This window comes from Symphalangus syndactylus, chromosome 16 (genome assembly GCF_028878055.3).
Source record: "Symphalangus syndactylus isolate Jambi chromosome 16, NHGRI_mSymSyn1-v2.1_pri, whole genome shotgun sequence".
NCBI classification, from domain to species: domain Eukaryota; kingdom Metazoa; phylum Chordata; class Mammalia; order Primates; family Hylobatidae; genus Symphalangus; species Symphalangus syndactylus.
The window spans coordinates 36,022,219-36,043,926 of record NC_072438.2 but is presented as its reverse complement, the minus strand read 5'-3'; the positions used below and the strand labels follow the sequence as shown (position 1 = coordinate 36,043,926).

The window sequence follows — 21,708 nt, the reverse complement described above, 5'->3', positions numbered from 1 at the left end:
TTGGGCCCAGCATTTTTGCATTTGTGTGCTCTTTCTTCCAATAAATAGATACATTTCTAAAGCTGAGTTGTATTATTGTTTTGGTATAAAGATGAATGGAATCCAGTCTAATTGTGTTACTTTATTTTTCTGATTTTTTATTTTTATTATCATTATTATTATTATTTTTCAGAGAGTGAGTCTCACTCTCTTGCCCAGGCTGGAGTGCAGTGGTGCAATCATAGCTCACTGTAACCTCAAACTCCTGGGCTCAAGTGATCCTCCCACATCAGCCTTCTGAGTAGCTAGGACTACAGGTGTGTATCACCATACCTGGTTAATTTTTTAAAGATTTTTTAAAAGTGGGGGAGTTTGCTATGTTGCCCAGGCTGGTGTCAAACTCCTGCCCTCAAGTGATCCTCCTGCCTCAGCTTTCTAAAGTATGAAGATTACAGGGTCCCCATAACCAGCCCAGATTTTACCATAAATAAGAGCATTGATTTGCACCCTTAATATAGCCACAGGCCCTAAAATGCTACAGCTTCAGTGCCTGAAGTATAAGTCAATTTTTTTGGCCCTGCTGAAGTTCAAGGTGGGTGACTATACACATGGCGTGATTTCAAGATCTGTTTGAGATTCAAATTTTCCAAAACCACATAACTTATTACAGTTCTATGTTTCCTTAGTCATTGACCTAAGATGTTTACTTTTTACATTGTTCATTTGGTAAAAGATCTGTGGTTGCTATGGACTTTATGAAGACACATTTTATCCTCAGGTGACAGAGGTTATCAAGATAAATTTGTTTTTGTCCCTGGAGTTCTCAAAAGTTAATTTTTCAGATTATCTAACTGGGATTGTGATAGGAATAGAGTGTCTGACATCATATGTTGGTATTAAAGGAGTTGTATGGAGGCTCTGAAAGACTGGAAATAGGGTATACAGAGAGTGCTCCCATCTGGTTCCAAAACCTGCTCTATCCACAGACTTTCTTTACTCAGTTAATGCCAGCAATTTCATTCTAGGTGCACAGGACAAAACCCTGAGACATCTTTGGTTTCCTATTTTTTCTCATACCTTCTATTAAATCACATCGTCTCTATCCTCAATAAAGATTCACTTCTCTCCACATCCCATTGCTATTACTCTTGTGTAAACAATTATCACCTGTCTGCAATATTGCGATAACCACAATTGGTCTCTATGTTTGTGTCCTTGCCACTTTTGTAGCCCTTCTATATTAGTCCACTTTCATAAAGAACTGCTTGAGACTGGGTAATTCATAAAGCAAAGTGGTTTAATTGACTCACAGTCCAGCATGGCTGGGGAGGATTCAGGAAACTTACAATCATGGCAGAAGGCAAAGGGGACACAAGGCACCTTCTTCACAAGGTGGCAGGAAAGAGAAGTGCTGAGCAAAGTGAAAAGAGTCCCTTATAAAACCAGCAGATCTCATGAGAACTCACTTATTATCATGAAAGGAGAGAAACTGCCTCCATGATCCAATTACCTTCAACTGGGGGATTATGGGATTATAATTCAAAATGAGATTTTGGTGGAGCCACAAAGCCTAACCATATCATTCAACCCTTGGCCCTTCCAAAATCTCATGTTCCTTTCACATTTCAAAACCAAGCATATCTTCCCAACAGTCCCCAAAGTCTTAACTCATTCCAGCATTAACCCAAAAGTCCAAGTTTAAAGTCTCATCTTAGACAAGGCAAGTCCCTTCCACCTATGAGCCTGTAAAATCAAAAACAAATTAGATACTTCCTAGATACAATGGTAGTATAGGAATCGAATAAATGTTCCCATTCCAAATGGGAGGAATTGGCCAGAACAAAGAGGCTGCAGGCTCCATTTTTGTCCAAAATCCAGTGGGGCAATCAAATCTTAAAGCTCCAAAATGATCTCCTTTGACTCCATGTGTCACATCCAGGTCATACTGATGTAAGAAGTGGGTTCCTGTGGTTTCAGGCAGCACTGCCCTGTGGCTTTGCAGGGCACAGCCCTATTCTCAGCTGCTTACATGGGCTGCTATTGAGTGTCTGTTGCTTTTCCAGGGGAACAGTGCAAACTGTCAAAGGATCTACCATTCTGCGGTCTGGAGGAGAGGCCATCTTCTCACAGTTTCACTAGGTAGTGCCCCAGTGGGGACTCTGTGTGGCAGCTCTGACCCCACATTTCCCTTTCACATTGGTAGAACCCTAGTAGAGGTTCTCCATGAGGGCTCCACTCCTGCAGCAAACTTCTGCCTGAAAATCCAGGCATTTCCATACATCCTCCGAAATCTTAGTGGAGGTTCCCAAACCTCAATTCTTGACTTCTGTGCACCCTCAGGCCCAACATCACATGTAAGCTGTCAAGGCTTGGGGCTTGCATTCTCTGAAGTAATCACCTGAGCTGCCTTTTAGCCAAGGCAGGGATGCAGGTCAGCAAGTCCTGAGTCTGCACAAAGTAGCATGATCCTGGGCCCAGCCAAGGAAACCATTTTTCTCTCCTCCACCTCAGGACCTGTGATGGGAAGGGCTGCTGTGAAGACTTCTGACATGCCCTGAAGGCATTTTCTCCATTGTCTTGGCAATTAACATTTGGCTCCTGATTACTTATGCAAAATTTTGGCTTGAATTTCTCCTCAGAAAATGGGTTTTTCTTTTCTATTACATTGTCAGGCTGCATATTTTTCAAACTGTTATGCTCTGCTTTCCTTTTAAACGTAAGTTCCAAGTCCAAATCATTTCTTTGTGAATGCATAAAACTGAATGCTTTTAAGAGCACCCAGGTCACATCTTGAAGGCTTTGCTGCTTAGAAATTTCTTTCTCCACATACCCTAAATCATGTCTCTCAAGTTTAATGTCCCACAGATGTCTAGGGCAGCAGCAAAGTGCCACCAGTTTCTTTGTGAAAGCATAGCAAGAGTCACCTTTATTCCAGTTCCCAACAAGTTTCTCACTCCCATCTGAGACCAGCTCAGCTTGGACTTCATTGTCCTCATCAGTATCAGCATTTTTGTCAAAGCCATTCAACAGGTCTCTAGAAAGTTCCAAACTTTATCACATGTTCCTGTGTTATTCTGAGCTCTCCAAACTGTTTCAATCTCTGCCTGTTACCCAGTTCCAAATTTGCTTCCTCATTTTCAAGTGTCTTTATGGCAGCACCCCACTCTCTGCAGTATTAATTTACTGTATTGGTCTGTTTTCATATCATTATAAGAAACTGCCTGAGTGTAGTAATTTATAAAGGAAAGAGGTTTAGTTGACTCACAGTTCAGCATGGCTAGGGAGGCCTCAGGAAACTTACAATTGTGGTGGAAGGTGAAGGGGAAGCAAGACACCTTCTTCACAAGGTGGAAGGAAGGAGAAGTGCTGAGTGAAGAGGGAAGAGCCCCTTACAAAACCATCAGATCTTGTGAGAGCCCACTCACTATCACAAGAACAGCATGAGGAAAACCACCTCCATGATCCAGTTACTTCCACCTGGTCTCTCCCTTGACATGTGGGCATTAGGGGGATTATAATTCAAAATGAGATTTGGGGTGGGGACACAAAGCCTAACCAATCACCTTCCAAACACAGGGGCCAAAAAGATGCTGTTAAACATATTATTAGATGTCATCCACCTGCTTCATACCCTTTGCTGCTCACCTCTTTTCTCACAGAGTAAAAGCCAAAGTCTTTACTGTGATTTACACAGCTCTATACAATCTGACTCCTCATTCCCTCCTTATGTCATCTTCTATTTCTCTCCTCCATAATGACCACATGGTAGACCAATAAAGCTCCTGGAATCTACTGAGCACTTACTGCCTCAGGAACTCTGCACTGATATTCTCTCATATTGCCTTTTTGGTTGGTCCTTTCTCTCCTTTAATCCACACCATGTTTCTATCATTTTCTCCATGAGACTAACACTGTCCACTACTTCCAATCTCTACCACAGACTCTACCTTAACTCTCTTCCCAGATCTATTTTACCGTATAATTTTAACCTTTCAACATAGCATTTTATTGTCTATCATTTATTGATTACTATCTGTCTTCCAGGGACAAAGATTATTTATTGTCAATTTTTAATCTCTGGTATGCTTATAAACCCTAGGACCATTCTTGACAAATAATCATCACCTGGCATCTCCAACATTATGCATTGTTTGTTGGAAGAAGAGGGAACTTTGCCAATTTTAATATTTCACCTGAGGCCAGTGCCATAAACTAGAATTAAAAGAATAATATATCTCTTTTTTCTTTCTTTTATCCAATTTTGCTCAGGCAGAGCAAAAATAAAATTTTGATTAAGTCTAGGCTTTATTATTCTTCTAATGAGTACCTATGATACTGATTTAGAAAACTCATTGAATGAAGTCCAAAGGTCCCTGTGAGTCCTTAAAACATAGGGTTTTAATGACTAATCTAATGACCAATAGATTTAATAATTAGTAATGTGAACATGGCTGCACTTAGCGTTGCTCAACCTAAAAAGAGACCATGACTAGAAGTAAAGATGAGGCTTCTGGCCAGAGGGTCACTGATAACAGAAGAAATGTCTGTTTTGGTTAATCCTTCCCCTCTGCTATGGATATCCTGGAATATTATATCATTATCCTACCCCAGCTGAATCTAAAATCTATAGAAGCATAATTTTGTCTTGAATATGAGTATTTAGAAATATATAACTTCAAAATTTAGGAGACATTTAAAAAATGGTTTAACTATTTTAGTGGTTATTTTAATATTAAAACCTTTTTAAGGTTATTTTGGAGGTTTTCATGGAGAGACCTGAGACTATGTTCCAATGCACTCTACAAAAAGGACTTCTGGGCTTTTATGAGGAAGTTAAAATTCTGGCAGGATAAACTGATAATAGTGCAAGGGTTATTCTAAAAAATCAGAGCCTGTAGCTTACTTTAGAAAACCAACTTGCAAAGAAGCAATATGTTAAAGTAGAATAGATCAATTGGTCAGCACTGGCCTTCTCTCCTTTGTAAAGTGCTAGAGAGGAATGATGCATATTGATTATGTAATTCTGTTCAGTAGAACCTCTCACACACACACACACACACACACACACACACACACACACACACACGCATGCACTCTTCCCCTCTCTCTCTCTCTGGTTTGGAAACTCGTAATATTTTTTTCATGAGTATTATTGTACAGGCCTTCAGCAGGCTCTTGACAAATTGGAGAACCCTTATTTTCTATAATTTCTACCTCAAATTAACAATTTTTTTGTAAACATAAAAAGAGCTTTCACATATACTTATACGGAGGTGTTTTGGTCAACTATTACTGTGTAACAACTTACAGCAATTAATGGTAGAAGACAATACGAATGTATTGCTCTTGTGTGTTTGCAGGTTGGCTGGGGCAGCTGTACTTCATGCTAAGTAAAGTTAGCTAGTGAGGCTCAGCTCTGCACATCTCTTTCAACTTGTGGGGCCTGTGGGCATGACTAAGGCTGTTTTTTGTTTTTTTTTTCTTAGTGAAGATATAAGCACAAAAGCATTCGTTGAAATACACAAGATTGCTTAAGGACTAAACTAAGAGTTTATGCAAGGTCGTTTTTGCCCAAATCCCATTAACAAAAGCAAGTTCTATGGAAGAAGCCAAAGTAAACAGCAGTAGAGTATATTTCATCTTTCCTAGGAGTTACTTTAAAATCACGTGCTAAAGAACCTATATTCAAGAACAAGTTCAGAATTAGGCCCAATATTTTAAACTACTGCAGAAGGTTTTGCAAAATAACAAAGACAGTATACAGATTTTTCATATATTAAGTATTCTTATATATATATATATATATATATATATATAAAAGCTCTACGGGTACAGTCAAATAAAAAAAAAATCTGAATTCTTTCCCACCGTTATTAAAGCTGGTAACATTACAATACAATGCTCTTGAGCCTATTGTTCCAAATTACCAATTAATATCTCTCAGCCATTTAACATTCAGAGTAAAGGAAGGACTCTTCCTGTGTTTGTGGGTCTGAGTGTTTATCTGTACCTATGATTTTAAAATGACTATGACTACATAGATAAAGGGAAATGGAACTTCCCAAGATGAAAATGTTCATCTGATAATTTTATGAATAAATGGAGCATCTAAGAATAGTCGAGCTGCTAAATATCACCAAACAAATGTCTTGCTGGTCTTAACCCAACAAATCTCTTGTGGAAAAAATATACGTAAACAAACTACAGAGAGCAGTTGCCTCTATTCCTACTTCTCCTTTCTTGGTTTACTATCTACAAAGCCTTTCACTCATGCAGAATAATTTTGAAATGATCTTAACTCCTCTCCTTTTCTTATTCTCCTCACCACCACACCAAAGCAATGCTTAGGCCCTAAGCATTCTACATCTCTACTTGCGCATAATACTCATCATTTTAGAATAATTATTATTTTTTGCTACAGTCATCTATTCTCCAGAGAGGCAGAGAAAGGGGCAGTGGTAAAAAAAACATTGACTCAAAGAGTCAGAGTTTCTGACTGTAATAGTCAAGTCCACCACTTTCAGCCTGTTATACAACCTTTGGTTAACTTAGAGAACCTCTGTATGTCTATTCCTTCACCTTTAAAATAAAAGAGCCAGGCATGGTGGCACACTGTAGTCCCAGCTACTTGTGGGGGAGTGGGGGTTTGAGTTAGGAGGATCACTTGAGCCCAGGAGTTTGAGGCTGCAATGAGTTATGATCGAGCAGCTGCACTCCAGCCTGGGCAACAGAGTGAGACTCCACCTCTAAAAATGAGTAAATAAAAATAAAAATATAAAATAAGAGAAAATATTCTACCTAAAGATATGTCACCTCAAGCTCTAATCACTCTTTCATACCATGGTTACTCTTACATCACAGTCCAACTTCTACAATAATACATCATTACCTATACTATAAATTTTGAAATCTTCAACAAGACATTGCCAATCTCCTTTTGTTTGCGACCACAGTCCTTTTTTAATCCCGTCCCCTCCTGTGTTCTTATAAAAATCCTGCGACAATGTCTTCATTATAGACACTGAGCAGGCCATGCCCAGAAGTTATTCTTACCCTAGATTGCCCTCCACCTCAATCTATGCTTATCCTTTCCATCCTTTAAGTCTCACCTAAAACACCCCTTCCTTTGTAAATATTCCCAAATATCAGAGTGAGAAAATGCAGAACATTTCTGGTGGCATATTTTATTTTCATATTTTGATTAGCTACACACATCACTCATCCTAATATACAGTCAACATTGCACAGTTTTGTCTCACCTGTTGATTGTATGTCCTTTGAAAGCAGGATTATAATAACCATATCATAATTTTTTATTTTATTACCCAAGTGCATTCCTATATCAAACTTTCTGTTTATATTTGTTGATTTAAAATGAGAAGACTTACCAGCAGCCTGATGTCTATCTTTAGAAATTTAAATAAATGTTCTTTTTAAAAAATATATTTATTGGGCCAGACGTAGTGGCACACGCCTGTAATCACAGCACTTTGGGAGGCTGAGGAGGGGGGGATTACCTGAGGTCAGGAGTTCAAGATCAGCCTGGCCAACATGGTGAAATCCCGTCTCTACTGAAAAAAAAAAAAAAAAAAATAGCCAGGCTTGGTAGTGTGTGCCTGTAGTCCCAGCTACTCGGGAGTCTGAGGCAGGAGAATCGCTTGAACCCAGGAGGCGGAAGCTGCAGTGAGTCAAGATTGCGCCACTACACTCCAGCCTGGGCAACAGAATGAGACTCCATCTCAAAAAAACAAACAAACAAAAATATATATATACACATACGCAAACACACACACACACATATATATTTATTTATTTAGTGGGGGATGTAGCTGTTCCCACAAGCTAGCGTTATTTTTAAGTTTTTTGTCGGCTTTACTAACATATAATTGACAAATAAAATTTTACATGTTTTTGATGTTATTGAATGTGGGAGTGCTTTCTTAATTTGATATACGTACATACTGCGAAATGACTACTTCAATCAAATTGATTCACAGATCCATTACCATACATAGCTGTCATTGTGTGTGTGTGTGTGTGTGTGTGTGTGATAGAGAGAAGGAGATGAGAATATTTAAGATCAAATCTCTTAGCATATTTTAAGTAAACAATGTAATATTAACTATAGTAATCATACTGTACATTAGATCCCCAGAATTTATTCAAATTATAACTGAAAGCTTGTACCTTAAGGACAATACCTTCCCATTTATCCCACTCCCCAGCCACTGGCAACCAACTTTCTACTCTCTGCTTCTATTAGTTTGAATTTTGTAGATTCCACATATAAATAATATCATGCAATATGTGTCTTTCTGTACCTAGCTTAATTCGGTTTGCATAATGTCCTCCAGGTTGAGCCATGTTGTCAAAAATGGCGATTTCCTTTTTTTTTTTTTTTTTTTTTTTGAGACGCATTCTCGCACAGTCTCCCAGACGGGAGTGCAGTGGCGCGATCTCAGCTCACTGCAAGCTCCGCCTCCCGGATTCCCTCCATTCTCCTGCCTCAGCCTCCCGAGTAGCCGGGACTACAGGAAATGTGACGCCTCCAGCTTTTTCCCTCTTTCTCAATATTGTTTTGGTTTTTCAGGGTCTTTTGTGGTTCCATAAAAAAAGTAGGATTTTTTTTGTTCTATTTCTGTGAGAAATGCAACAGAAGGTTTAATAGAGAATACATTAAATTTTTAGAGCACTTTGAGTAGTACGGGTATTTTAACTATTAATTCTTCTAATCTATGAACATGATATATGTTCATTGTTTCCTTCAATTTCTTTTATCAGTGTTTCATAATTTTCTTGGAAATACTTTAGCTTTTTGGTTAAAATTATCTTTTAACCAAAAAAAAATTTTATTGTTTTTGATGCTATGGATTTGGGAATGTTTTCTTAATTTTTTTCACATAGTTTGTGTCTAGTGTACAGAAACACAACTCTGTATGTTGATTTTGTACCCTGCAACTTTACTGAATTGATTTCTTAAGGCTATAATTATCCTGAACAGAACAGAAACTGTCATGATCCCCTCCATCTACTTCTTATATTATGTTCTTCGATTTTAAGGATGGGGGAATTATCCTTCCAATTGCCAGAAAATTTTGTCGTAATTCTGACTTACTTCTCATCCCTTAATTCTTGTTAATTGAAGTTCCCAAGAAGACATCCAATAAACAAAATCATTTCCCCACATATATTCTAAGGAAATAGAAAGTTCAAAGAATGTTCAGATAATTGCCAAAATATTATTATTAATCATTTATCACTTAATATTATTTGATATTATTTTATGATAAATTTATTTATTAAGTAATAATACTAAATGAAGGTAAATATCATCAGTATTATCATTTAATAAAAATAAAATTATCATTTAATAACATTATTCACCATTTAATATTATTTTGTTATAATCATTTATCATTTAATTTGCAGATGTGGTTTGGTGTGAACCCAAATGTGCTGGTTCTCTAAATTCCAGAATTAAGCAAATTTATCTACCCAGTTTCAGAAAGGACTAGACTGAGGTAGGTTCTTTCAGACTTAGAGGTTTGCTAGGTAAGACTTAGAGTTGTACTGTCTAATGAGGTAGCTACTCACTATGTGCAGTTAATGAACAATTGAAATGTACCTAATCCAAATTTATATGTGCAACATGTCTAAAATACAGATCAAATTCCAAACACATAATAATAAAAATAGTGTAAGCTATATCATTAGTATATTTTATATTTATTACATGTTGAGGTACTATTTTGAACATATGCTATTAAACTGTATTATTCAGTTTGCTTGTTCATTGCTTATAAGCTTCCTTGCTTAATATTTTTCATCGTGGTTTCACATGCTGTTTATGATTAAGTATACATTTTATAGCAAAACATAAGAGTCTTCATTATATAATCACTTCTCTAGCTTTATCTCTGTATTTTCTATTCCAGCACCAAGAATCTCCTTAAAATTAGAAAGCAGGCAAGTTTTCTCTTGAATCTAGTTCTTGGTGCATTTACTCATTTTGCCTGAAACAGCTTTAACCAACTCTTAGGTCTGATGATAACCTCTTGATCTTCAGCTTTTTAGCTCAACTATCATTTCATCTATAAAATCATCTAGAATTTCAGGACTAGGTATGTCTCCTTCTAATGTCCTCTTGTGGTACCCTGTAATTAGCATTATTATCCAACTTAATTACACAGTATTTAAATTGCCCTTTTACATGTTTGTCTTTTGTACTTCACTTTATGTTCTTGAAAGTCACCCTACATGTCATTCATTTTGACCTCCAGTGCCTCCTATATTGCCTCTTACAATAGATATTTAAAATATTTGTGGAATGCAGAAAATAATACATGAGCCAATGAAATAATCTATTTAATTTAAGGTGAGGACAAAATTCCTTTATGTAGATGAAAACATATTTTGTAAACTCTAGATTGCAATTTTATTATTGTTGAAAATGCTTGTCTTCATATTCTCTGCACCTAGCATTCCCCTCATAGGTAGTTTTTGTATAATAAAGATATTTGAACAAATAACTGAGTGACTAAAATAATTCCATAGTTTAAAAAAGGTAACACAAATTAAGTTATCAGAGCATAAAATGAGTTATTGTGATATTGCTCTTTTGAGCCAAATTGGCCTGTTAAGTTGCTTTGTAACATGCATTTCTTTATTCAGCTGAAAACAAGCAGTCTGCAAGTTTTAAAATGGCTATTCCTTTCTATTTGTCTTTTGCTTCTCATAAATTAGGCCAGCACACGTCATTTCTACACTACCCAAAGCCAAACTCTTAAGCCGTTTCCATTATACGTTCATTCCAATGGAAATAATGGCTTCCATTTACCACAGTGTCAGAGGCCAGCAAAGCCAAACCGGTTGCAGCTGCATTGTTTTATAACAGGAGATAATGTTATCCCCACTGTAGTTACAAATGTGATTTCCTCAGAGTTCAAATACTCTTGGAGCTAAACTGTGATTTGATGTCTAGTGGTCAACTCATGTTCTGGGGATTAAGTTAATTAAAACAGTTGCCCTACTCTATTAAAGCTCCCAGTAGACTAATTATTAAAGTGCCAAGCACCATTACAAACCTACAGCAATTGAAAGTCACAAAGGGAGTTGCTTATATTATGGGAACTCCAGAACTCAGTAGATTATCGCCTGTAGTAAAAGAACATGCACACTGAGAAGTAGATTACCTTCTCCACAGCCACTGAGCTCTTATAAAATGTACAAAGGAAAAGCCAAATGTACAAGCATTTGGATTCATAGCCCTTAGAATCTACTATTTCCAAAGCTAGTCGAATATCAGAAAAGCAGCTTGGTAAAGTGCAAATAACTTTGTTCAGGGAATCAGGAAGCACAGCTTAGAATCCCAGAGCTCCCTCTAACTGTCTGTAATGTAAACTCAGGTAATTCCCTTCATTAGGTATCAGATGTCTCATCTATAAAATGAAGAGTATATATGTGACCAGTGATTCTACTTTGATGTAGTTTGAGTTAATCAGAGATTTTTCTGCTCAAAATCTTTGGATGAAAAGCTACTAATGGGTGGCAGAGAGTGGCAAACGTTCTATCTAAACTACTAGATCTCCTCCTCTTCAGAAATGTCTGATGAATTGTGCTATATAGAATAAAATATAAAATCTTTTGTATATTTCACTGGTACAGAAAGTAGATGCTTGATTTTTTTTTCTTAGTGAATCCCACAGAAGTCAAAAACAAACAAATTATAAATGTTTCCCTAATATGCTTTACCTTAACATATGCATTTTCTTACAATTATATGTCAGTAATAGTCACTATACTAAATAATGTTGCTGTATGTATTAAAATAAAGCAAAGGACATTGGTCATAAAGTTAGACTGACCTAGATTTTAATTTCAATTTTAATAGCTCTGTGGATTTAAGACAAATTGTTTCTGCTTTTGGAACCTCAGTCTAGGTCTACAAAAAAAAAAAAATACCCCCATCTCCCAACTCTATTCCTAGAATTAAGCAGGACACACCCACTCACTCATATCATGTAGTGATCATTTAAATTTACTTCATTTCACTTCCACCTTAAAGAGCAGAGAGAAAATATTCTTTTTTAGAGTATGCTTAATATGATAAGATTTGAATTTATTTCTGTGGGCTGGGATGTGGTTCAAGACATTTAATAGATGGGTACATGACATTTTATGTTGTATTCTGATAAAAATGTCATTATCAGAGGTATAGGAACACAAATTTTAGAGTCTGTTGGGATGAGGCAAATCAAGACAAGGAATTGGATAGGCCTGAAGATAATTATTCTTTCAAGGTTATCTATGAGCTATCACAAACATCAGGTATTTGGCTACTTATATTACATGCAGTTGATTTTCAAGCCTGCAAACCATTAAGATAGGGCTAAGATCTTTTCATTTTAGATATGTCAGCACAGAAATATTTTTTAAAAAATCAGCTTCTATATTAACTTTCCATTTATGTAAGTTTAATATCAACTGGTAATATTATTGTTACTTGCCAGCCAGCAAATCAGTTTGGGAATCATGTTGTGTAGTCAATAAATCATCTTGTAAAATCCCTTTTCTCACTAGAGTTAACAGCAATACCTATTAGGAAGCAGCAGTTCTCATTATTACTCCAAAAAGCGCCAGGGCATCAAAGTATATAAGCTGTGGCAGAGCTCATTCATCAAGGTAGGAAATCTTTTCCCAGCATTAAAACAGAGGCTGAGAAGCAATGGAAACCAATATTTGGGTGAAACAAGGAGGAATTTTAAAAAGAAAAACAGGAAAGGGAGGGATAGAGAGAGGAAATTACAGTATATCTAGAGTTATATGTATAAACTGAAACATGTACTATTATTGAGACAACGTTGCTGTTTAAAAGTACACAAAAGTGAATGAACTAATTTAGAGTTTTTTATCTAGAAAAAGAAGTCTACATTTTGTGTAAAAGCTAATTTTAAACAGTTGCTTCATTTACCCTGATGACAAATCTGCATATTTATAAATTATGTCCAGTAAAATTGTTAATATTTTTGATGATGTATGTGCTATAAAATTCAATAATGAGACTAGTTAACTTGCATCTGAAAACATGCAGCTAGAATAAATTCAAGATTCATTATGCCTGGGCCTTTCAATCAAGTAAAGCTTAAGCATACAATATTTAAAATTCATTTTTTAAGTTTTTAATTGTTATGGGTACATAGTATGTGTATACATTTAATTTACAAGAATCTTGGATATCAGAGCCACAAAAGATCACTCCTTATAGCTTCCAACTGAAAATGGACCAAGTGTCTAGTTCCCAAATGTAACAAATTGAATGACTCTCAGAACCTACTTTTTGGTCCATAGGCTTAAACAAACAAAATCACTGGGGAAAATGTGGTTATCTTTCATCATTTAAAAAAAACTTTTTAATCTAATTATCCAAATTAATTAACATGGGTAACATTTTAAAATACCCTAAAGATTACAGTAGATCCAAAATGGCATGAGTCTCTTAATTGGGTAAGCGTAATGATTAATAAGTAATGTCACATAGCCAATCTGACAATAGTATTATTATCAATTATTAAAAAGGCTTTAACCAATTATGGCCTATCACCTAGTTGGATTGATCACATTTACTGACTGTTTACTTAATATTGCCATTATTAATAGATAAAATTGTTGACACAATTGGTGACAAAATTGTTTACATTCGGATCCACAAAATATCAAATAAAAAATATCACACTGTGTTTTTCAAGGTTTTCCAGAGAAATAGAACCAATAGGACATATAGTGATATATTTAGGTATATTTAGATATATCTATTTAGATATATTTAGATATATTTCAATGAAAGCAATGGCAAAAACCGCAATTACTCTTGCACCAACCTAAATATAGAAAAAGAGATTTATTATGAGGGGTTTGTTTACTTGCTTGTGGAGGTTGAGAAGTCCCTTGATCTACTCTCTATAAGCTAGAACCCAGAAGAGCTGGCAATGTAGTTCCAGTCCACACAGGAAGGCACAAGACACAGGAAGGCCAACAGACAAGGGCAAACGAAGACGAATGACCCAGATCAAGCAAACAGCAAATTCACCCTTTCTTCACTTTTTTGTCGTATTTGGGCCCTTAATGAATTGGATAATGCCCACCTACACTGGTGAGGGCATTCCTCTTTGTTCAGACTACCCATTCAAATGTTATTCTCTTTTAGAAACATCATCACAGACACACCCAGAAATGATGTTTTACCACCTATCTTGATTTCACTTAACCCAGCCAAGGTGACACATAAAATCAATGATCACATACACCAAGTAACCTTGTCCCTTGAAACCTAGGAAATTCACCTTCATAATTGTCATTGGATGAAAAGAATGAAACAAAAGAACACCAGCTTGACTTACTACTTAAGATAGACCCATTTATTTCTTTCAAATTTGACTGGCACTATTCTCAACATGAATGGAAGTTAAGTGAGCTTCAGAGGTGGTCTTGGCTGTGGGATATTGAATGGGATTTTGAGAACTGTGGAGACCAGTAATTCTACATTTAGTCTCTGACAATGCTGGTTCGCATTTTAGCTCCTCAATGAGAACTGTTCAATGACTAGCATTGCTGCCACTGGAAGATATCTACACATAAAATATCGCTTTTTTATATGAAAGCCTCTCATCTTCAGACTGACATCCTAAATCAAAGTCAGCATTAGGAGCCACAGAGAAGAGAAGAATTATTTAGAGAGCTGTGTTAAATCACCATTCAGAATTTTACATAAAGCACTTGGTAAACCACAAAACATACAGCAGATTTATTTTATAATAACACAGTAAACAACCAATAGCACCACTATAAATCAGCTTGTAGTATAACAATACTTTTAGGCACAGCGTTTCCAACATTAAAGACTCCCAATTTACCAAAAATGGTCTTCTGTTGTTTCCTGGTGGTTTCCTGGCTAGTGACACTATCACAAATTGTAGAAAAAATAAATTTAGAATGAGTATGTGTGTAAGGACCATTTAAAAGTCTGACAGCAGTTACAACCAAATTGTACTATATTTTCACATTGTCAAATGAATATGAGCTGGAACATCTTCAATACTGCTGTTTTATTATCATTTAACTGTGTTTCCAGCACACAAGACATTGGCAGTATCAGGCAACTGGGTTTTGATCACAAAAGCAAAAATTTAGTTCTCAGCTCTAGGCCATTGCTTTTTGGGAAAAAAAAAAAAAACTGGCTGAAGAATATAATAGGGCAGCAGAGAATACTTAGTGAAATTTATCTCCATAGCTTCATTCTTTCTCTCTTTGCTTATCTTTTCATTTCCCCCTCTTTTTCTCTATTTCATTTTGCCAGATTGCTGAGATTTTATTACTCTTTCACTTTTACAGCACTTAAAATATATTTATTCTATTTGTTTAAATAATTCTATTTAAATTTTAGGGAAACAATGCATTTTCTTTGCTAAACCTGTATTTGGTCAGGTTAGCTAGATAATCAGTCACCAAGTTGGTGACCAAAATAGTTAACTAAGAGAAATAACAGACTCTTTAGAGCTATGGCTGGATTATAAATTTCAACTTTTCATGTGTTGGTCAATACGCATAGCATGGCTGATTGTACGGGAGTCATTGTTAAGAATAATAAAAGTGTTTAGTCCATTTGATACAAATGTGTAATGTTTAAAAGTACATGAAAAGATAGATAAAATATGCCCGTGACAGCTATATTTTAAAATATTTAATAATATTGTTTTCTGTTCACAAAAGTGGAGTTTCCTAATTAAACATATTCTAAAAATTATTGTAAATCAATAACTTTAATATGGCAAATAATATCTTGTTTTTGAGTGCATGCCTGTGGTGCACTGAATGGCAGAGAAGTCACTTAGGTGCTCTGATGGTGGGCCAGGCTGGAATCCACCCTTTAGGATGTTGGGGAAACATATTCACAAATAGAATTCCCTAAGAGTGAGGGTCAGGAGAAGCTTTTTTTCTAGTACTGAAATAACCATAATGCTCTGCAGGATCCATCCCAGTGCTGGAGAAAATTATTATACTATAGGAATCTGGCACTGAAGAAACCATTTATGCTCCAGTAGCCAGGCACTGGAAAAATCCTTGCTCTGCAGAATCCTGCTGAGACAGTATACAGGAAGATGAAAGAAAAACTCCTTTCTCTAGCAATGCATCTCTAGTGTCCTCTCCTGACAAGGGTTAATATGCCACCCAGCAAAGGGAAAATATTCAAAGAGCTCACCTCTATATTCTCACACCTGGCAATGAAGGATGAATTTGAAACTACAAGAATGTAAATGTAAGAATGCCTGCAATATCATGAAAATCAATAATCCTGAAAATATATGATATGAGTAAAAATGTGGAGAGATTGAAGGAATTAGCCAGGGAAAGATACTTCCAAGCAGAAGAAGTATGTTGAAATATGCCTGGTGTTACTTGACATAAAGGAATCAGTATGGCTGGAATAGAGTGAGTGAAGGTGAAAATGGTATGAGACAGGAACATAAAGGAAAAAGAGCAACCACATTATATAGGGTGTTTTAGGTCTTTGTAGGATGTTGACTCTGAGTAAAGTAGAAAAGTGATACAGAATTTTGAACAAAGGATGGTTATGATTAAACTTTCATTTATAAAAATTCTGGCTGATGCTTTAAGAACAAACTAGAGTTGGATCAGATATAGTAAAATGAAGACCTGTTAGAAAATGATTACACTACTTCAGATAAATGGTGGTTTATTTGGTGGTTTAGATGTAAGTATTAGTAATGGAGAATATAAGCAACAGCCTGCCCTGGATATAATGGAGTTTTGAAAGAATTTATTGATATTTTTATGGATTGAATGTAAAATCAAGAATGACTTCAAAGTGTTTGACCTGTGCAGCTAGAGTTATTAAGTTGCCATCAACTTAGATGGGAAAATTCCCTTTGAGTGGGGAAAAATTCAGATTATGATTTTGGATATATTAAGTTTTATTGTTACTGATGACATTTTTATATTGTTTGTGGTTAGCTTGCATTAAATAAAGTTTATGTGTCTACTAAATATTCATTGGGAGATAACAAGTAAATGTCAATTTGGTAGTTGGATATAAGCATCTGAATATCAAAAAAATCTAATCTGGAGATAGATTTTGGATTTGTGAGCATATAGGTTTATTTAATGGCATGAAACTAGACAATTTCATCAAGGGAGTGATAACAGACAGAAAAGAGTTGAGCTCCAAGACCTGAGCCCAAAATACTTCAATGTTAAGAGATTTGGAAAAGGTGAAATGGTGGCTAATAAAACTGAGAAAGAACAGCCAGTGATATAAGACAAAAAATGTATGCCCCCAAGCCAAGCCAAGTGATACGGTAAGTCAAAGAAAGGATATCACTAGTTCATATCTAAGTAAGAATTTATGACTGAGTATTGTGTTTAGAAACTGCAAGGTCATGTTAGAGCTGAAAAACACACTACAAGAACTTCACAATGCCATTGCTAGTATTAATAGCAGAATAGACCAAGCAGAAAAAAGAATCTCAGAGCTGGAAGACTGGCTTTCTGAATTAAGACAGGTAGACAAGAATAGAAAAAATAAGAATGAAAAGGAATGAAAAAAATATCTGATAAATATGGGATTTTGTGAAGAGACTGAATCTACAACTAACTGGGGTACCTGAAAGTGATGGGGATAATGGAACCAGGTTGGAAAACATACTTCAGGAATTCATTCAGGAGAACTTGCCCAAACTAGTAAGACAGGACAACATTCAAATTTAGGAAATGTAGAGAACCCCAGTAGATACTCCATGAGAAGATCATCCCCAAGACACAAAATCATTAGATTCTCCAAGGTCAAAATGAAAGAAAAAATGTGAAGGGCAGGCAGAGAGAAAGGCCAGGTCACCTACAAGGGGAAGCCCATCAGACTAACAGCAGACCTCTCAGTGGAATCTCTATAAGCCAGAAGAGATTGGGGGCCAATATTCAACTGTTTTTTTTGTTTTGTTTTGTTTTGTTTTGAGATAGAGTCTCACTGTGTCACCCAGGCTAGAGTGCAATGGCACGATCTTGGCTCACTCAACCTCCACCTCCCAGGTTTAAATGATTCTCCTGCCTCAACCTCCTGAGTAGCTGAGATTACAGTCATGCGCCACCACCCCCAGCTGGTTTTTGTGTTTTTAGTAGAGACAGTCTCATCATGTTGCCCAGGCTGGTCTTTAACTCCTGACCTCAAGTGATCCACCTGCTTCAGCCTCCCAAAGTGCTTGGATTACAGGTGTGAGCCATTGTGCCTGGCCTCAACATTCTTAAAGAAAATAATTTCCAACCCAAAATGTCATATCTGGCCAAACTAAGCTTCATAAGTGAAGCAGAAATAAAATTCTTTTCAGACAAACAAATGCTGAGGGAATTTATCACCATTAGGCCTACCTTGCAAGTGCTTCTGAAAGTACTAAGTATGGTAATGGAAAACCATTACCAGCCACTAAAGAACACACTGAAGTACCAAGACCAGTGATGCTATGAAGCAACCACATAAACAAGTCTGCAAAATAACCATCTAGCATCATGATGACAGGATCAAATCCACACATAACAATACTAACCTTAAATGTAAATGGGCAAAATGCCCCAATTAAAAGACACAGAGTTGCAAGTTGGATGAAGAGTCAATCCTCATCAGTATGCTGTCTTCGAAAGACCCCTCTGATGTGCAAAGATACACATAGGCTCAAAATAAAGGGATGGAAGAAAAATTACCAAGCAAATGAAAAACAGAAAAAAAGCAAGGGTTGCAATTCTAGTTTCTGACAAAACAGATGTTGAACCAAAAAAGATAAAAAAACACAAAGAAGGGCATTACATAATAGTAAAGGGTCTTGTCAAAACGTTTCAATTTGACAAGAAGTGCTAACTATCCTAAATATATATGCACCCAATACATGAGCACCCAGATTCATAAAGCAAGTTCTTAGAGACCTTCAAAGAGACATAGACAACCACACAATAAGAATGGGAGACTTTAACACCCCACTGATAATATTAGACAGATCATCAAGACAGAAAATTAACTGGATCAAATGGACCTGATATATCTACAGAACTCTCCACCCAAAACAACAGAATATACATTCTTCTCATTGCTGCATGCAACTTTTTCCAAATTGATCGTATAATCAGAAGTAAAACATTCTTCAGCAGATGCAAAAGACCTGAAATCATATCAGTCTCTCAGATGACAGCACAATCAAATTAGAACTCAAGATTACGAAATTCACTCAAAAACACATAACTATGTGGAAATTGAACAATCTGCTTCTGAATGACTTGGGAAAATAATGAAATTAAGGCAGAAATCAAGAAGTTTTATGCAACTAATGAAAACAAAGATACAATATACTAGAACCACTCGGACAAAGATAATGCAGTGTTAAGAGGGAAATTAATGACACTGAAGTGCCTGCATCAAAAAATTAGAAAGATCTTAACATTTAATGACACTGAAGTGCCTGCATCAAAAAATTAGAAAGATCTTAACAAACAACATCACAACTAAAAGAACCAGAGAACCAAGAGCAAACAAGCCCCAAATCTAGAGAAAATAAGAAATAATGAAGATCAGAGCTGAACTGAAGGAGACAGATACATTAAAAAAAAAAAAAAAACCCTCGAACAATCTACAATGAACTCAAACAAACCAATAAGAAAAAAAAAAATCCCATCCAAAAGTGGGCTAAGGACATGAATAGACAATTCCCAAATGAAGATATACAAATGGCCACCAAACATATGAAAAAAATGCTAACCATCACTAATGATCAGGGAAATGTAAATCAGAACCACAGTGTTATACCACCTTACTCCTGCAACAATGGCCATAATCAAAAAATAGTAGGTGTTGGCATGGATATAGTGAGCGGGGGACACCTCTACACCACTGGTGGGAATGCAAACCAGAACAGCTGCTATGGAAAATAGCGTGGAGATTCCTTAAAGAACTAAAAGTAGAACTACTATTTGATCCAGCAATCCCACTGCTGGGTATCTACCCAAAGGAAAAGAAGTCATTATCTGAAAAAGATACTTGCAGACATATGTTTATGGTGGCACAATTCACAGTTGGAAAATTGCGGAACCAACCCAAATGCCCATCAATCAATGAGTGGATAAAGAAACTGTGGTAGATATATACGAAGGAATACTGCTCAGCCATAAAAATGAATGAACAGCATTTACAGTGACATGGATGAGATTGTAGATTATCATTCTAAGCGAAGTAACTCAGGAATGGATAACCAAACATTGTATGCTCTCACTGTATGTGAGAGCTAAGCTATGAGAACACAAAGGCTTAAGAATGATACAATGGACTGTAGGGACTTGGGAGGAAGAGTGGAAGGGTGATGAGGGATATAAGAATACAAATATGGTGCAATGTATACTGCTTGGGTGATAGGTGCACCAAAATCTCACAAATCACCACTAAAGAACTTACTCATGTAACCAAATACCACCTGTACCACAAGAACATGTGGAAAAATAAAATAATTAAAATAAAATAAATCCATGAATTCAGGAACTGATGTCTTGAAAAAGTTAATAAAATAGACCGATTGCTAGTTCATCAATGAAAGACTGAATAAAGAAAATGTGGTACATATATAACATGGAATACTATGCAGCCATAAAAAATGACACTATATCCTTTGCAGGGATGTAGATGGAGTGTGAAGCCATTATCCTCAGCAAACTGGTGCAGGAACAGAAAAGTAAGCACTACATGTTCTCACTTATAACTGGGAGCTTACTGATGAAACCACATGGACACATGGCAGGGGAACAACACACACTGGGACCTGTGGAGGGAGAGTTTCAGAAAGAATTAGCTAATAAATGCTGGGCTTAATACCTAGGTGATGAGATGATCTGACCTCCTGATCTGCCCACCTCAGCCTCCCAAAGTGCTGGGATTACAGGCATAAGCCACCGCACCAGGCCCATATTTTTTACCTACATTATTATATGGATACTTTGATAACCCTATGAGTTCTGTTTCCCCAATTTTGGATATTGGCAAATAGAACCACACAAAGTTGCATAGCTTGCACCCAACATACCCCCAATTAAGTGACTCCTAAGCCAAACATTTTTAACCTCCAAGATATTCTTCTCTCTGACAACTTTCTTGAAGATCTAATTTTCATACAAGATATATCTATGTTTATATTTTCTCACGATTGTGTACTTGAACCCTCAAAATTGTACCTTCTGTTTTAACATGTGTGTGTTGTGTGTGTATGTGTGTGTTGGGGGGGTGCCTTTTTTAATTCCCCTGAATTCTGGAATATAGCTCTTTCACACTTTTACTATGCTGCTAGATATTCTTCAGATTGAGAAAACCTCTATGAGTGAAGTTCAGTGTTTTCATTAGTCTAGGGACTGCTGCAGATAGAAAAGAGATTAAGAAAAGAACTTTGGTGTTGTGGCTTATAACCTGCTAACCCCCATGCTAAAGGATTTGGAAAACACTTAGTCTACAAATTTCACTTTTAAACATTATCTGAAATTGTAATCTTGAAAGGATTATTTTGTTTGTTTTTAAATTCTACATTATTCCTGGGGAAAATGATAACTTTCTCTATGAAAAATCAAATTTTAATCAATGAAGGTGAAATATGTTTGTTTGCATATTATCTTCCTAGAATAATGTGAAATCAAGAGTTT

At 36.2% G+C, this 21,708-nt stretch overlaps 1 long non-coding RNA gene across 1 annotated transcript in view; it reads right to left on the bottom strand.

Moving 5' to 3' along the window:
• The window catches only part of LOC134732727 (uncharacterized), a 164,219-nt gene that overhangs the window by 125,625 nt on the left and 16,886 nt on the right, over positions 1 to 21,708 (bottom strand). The window lies entirely within an intron of this gene.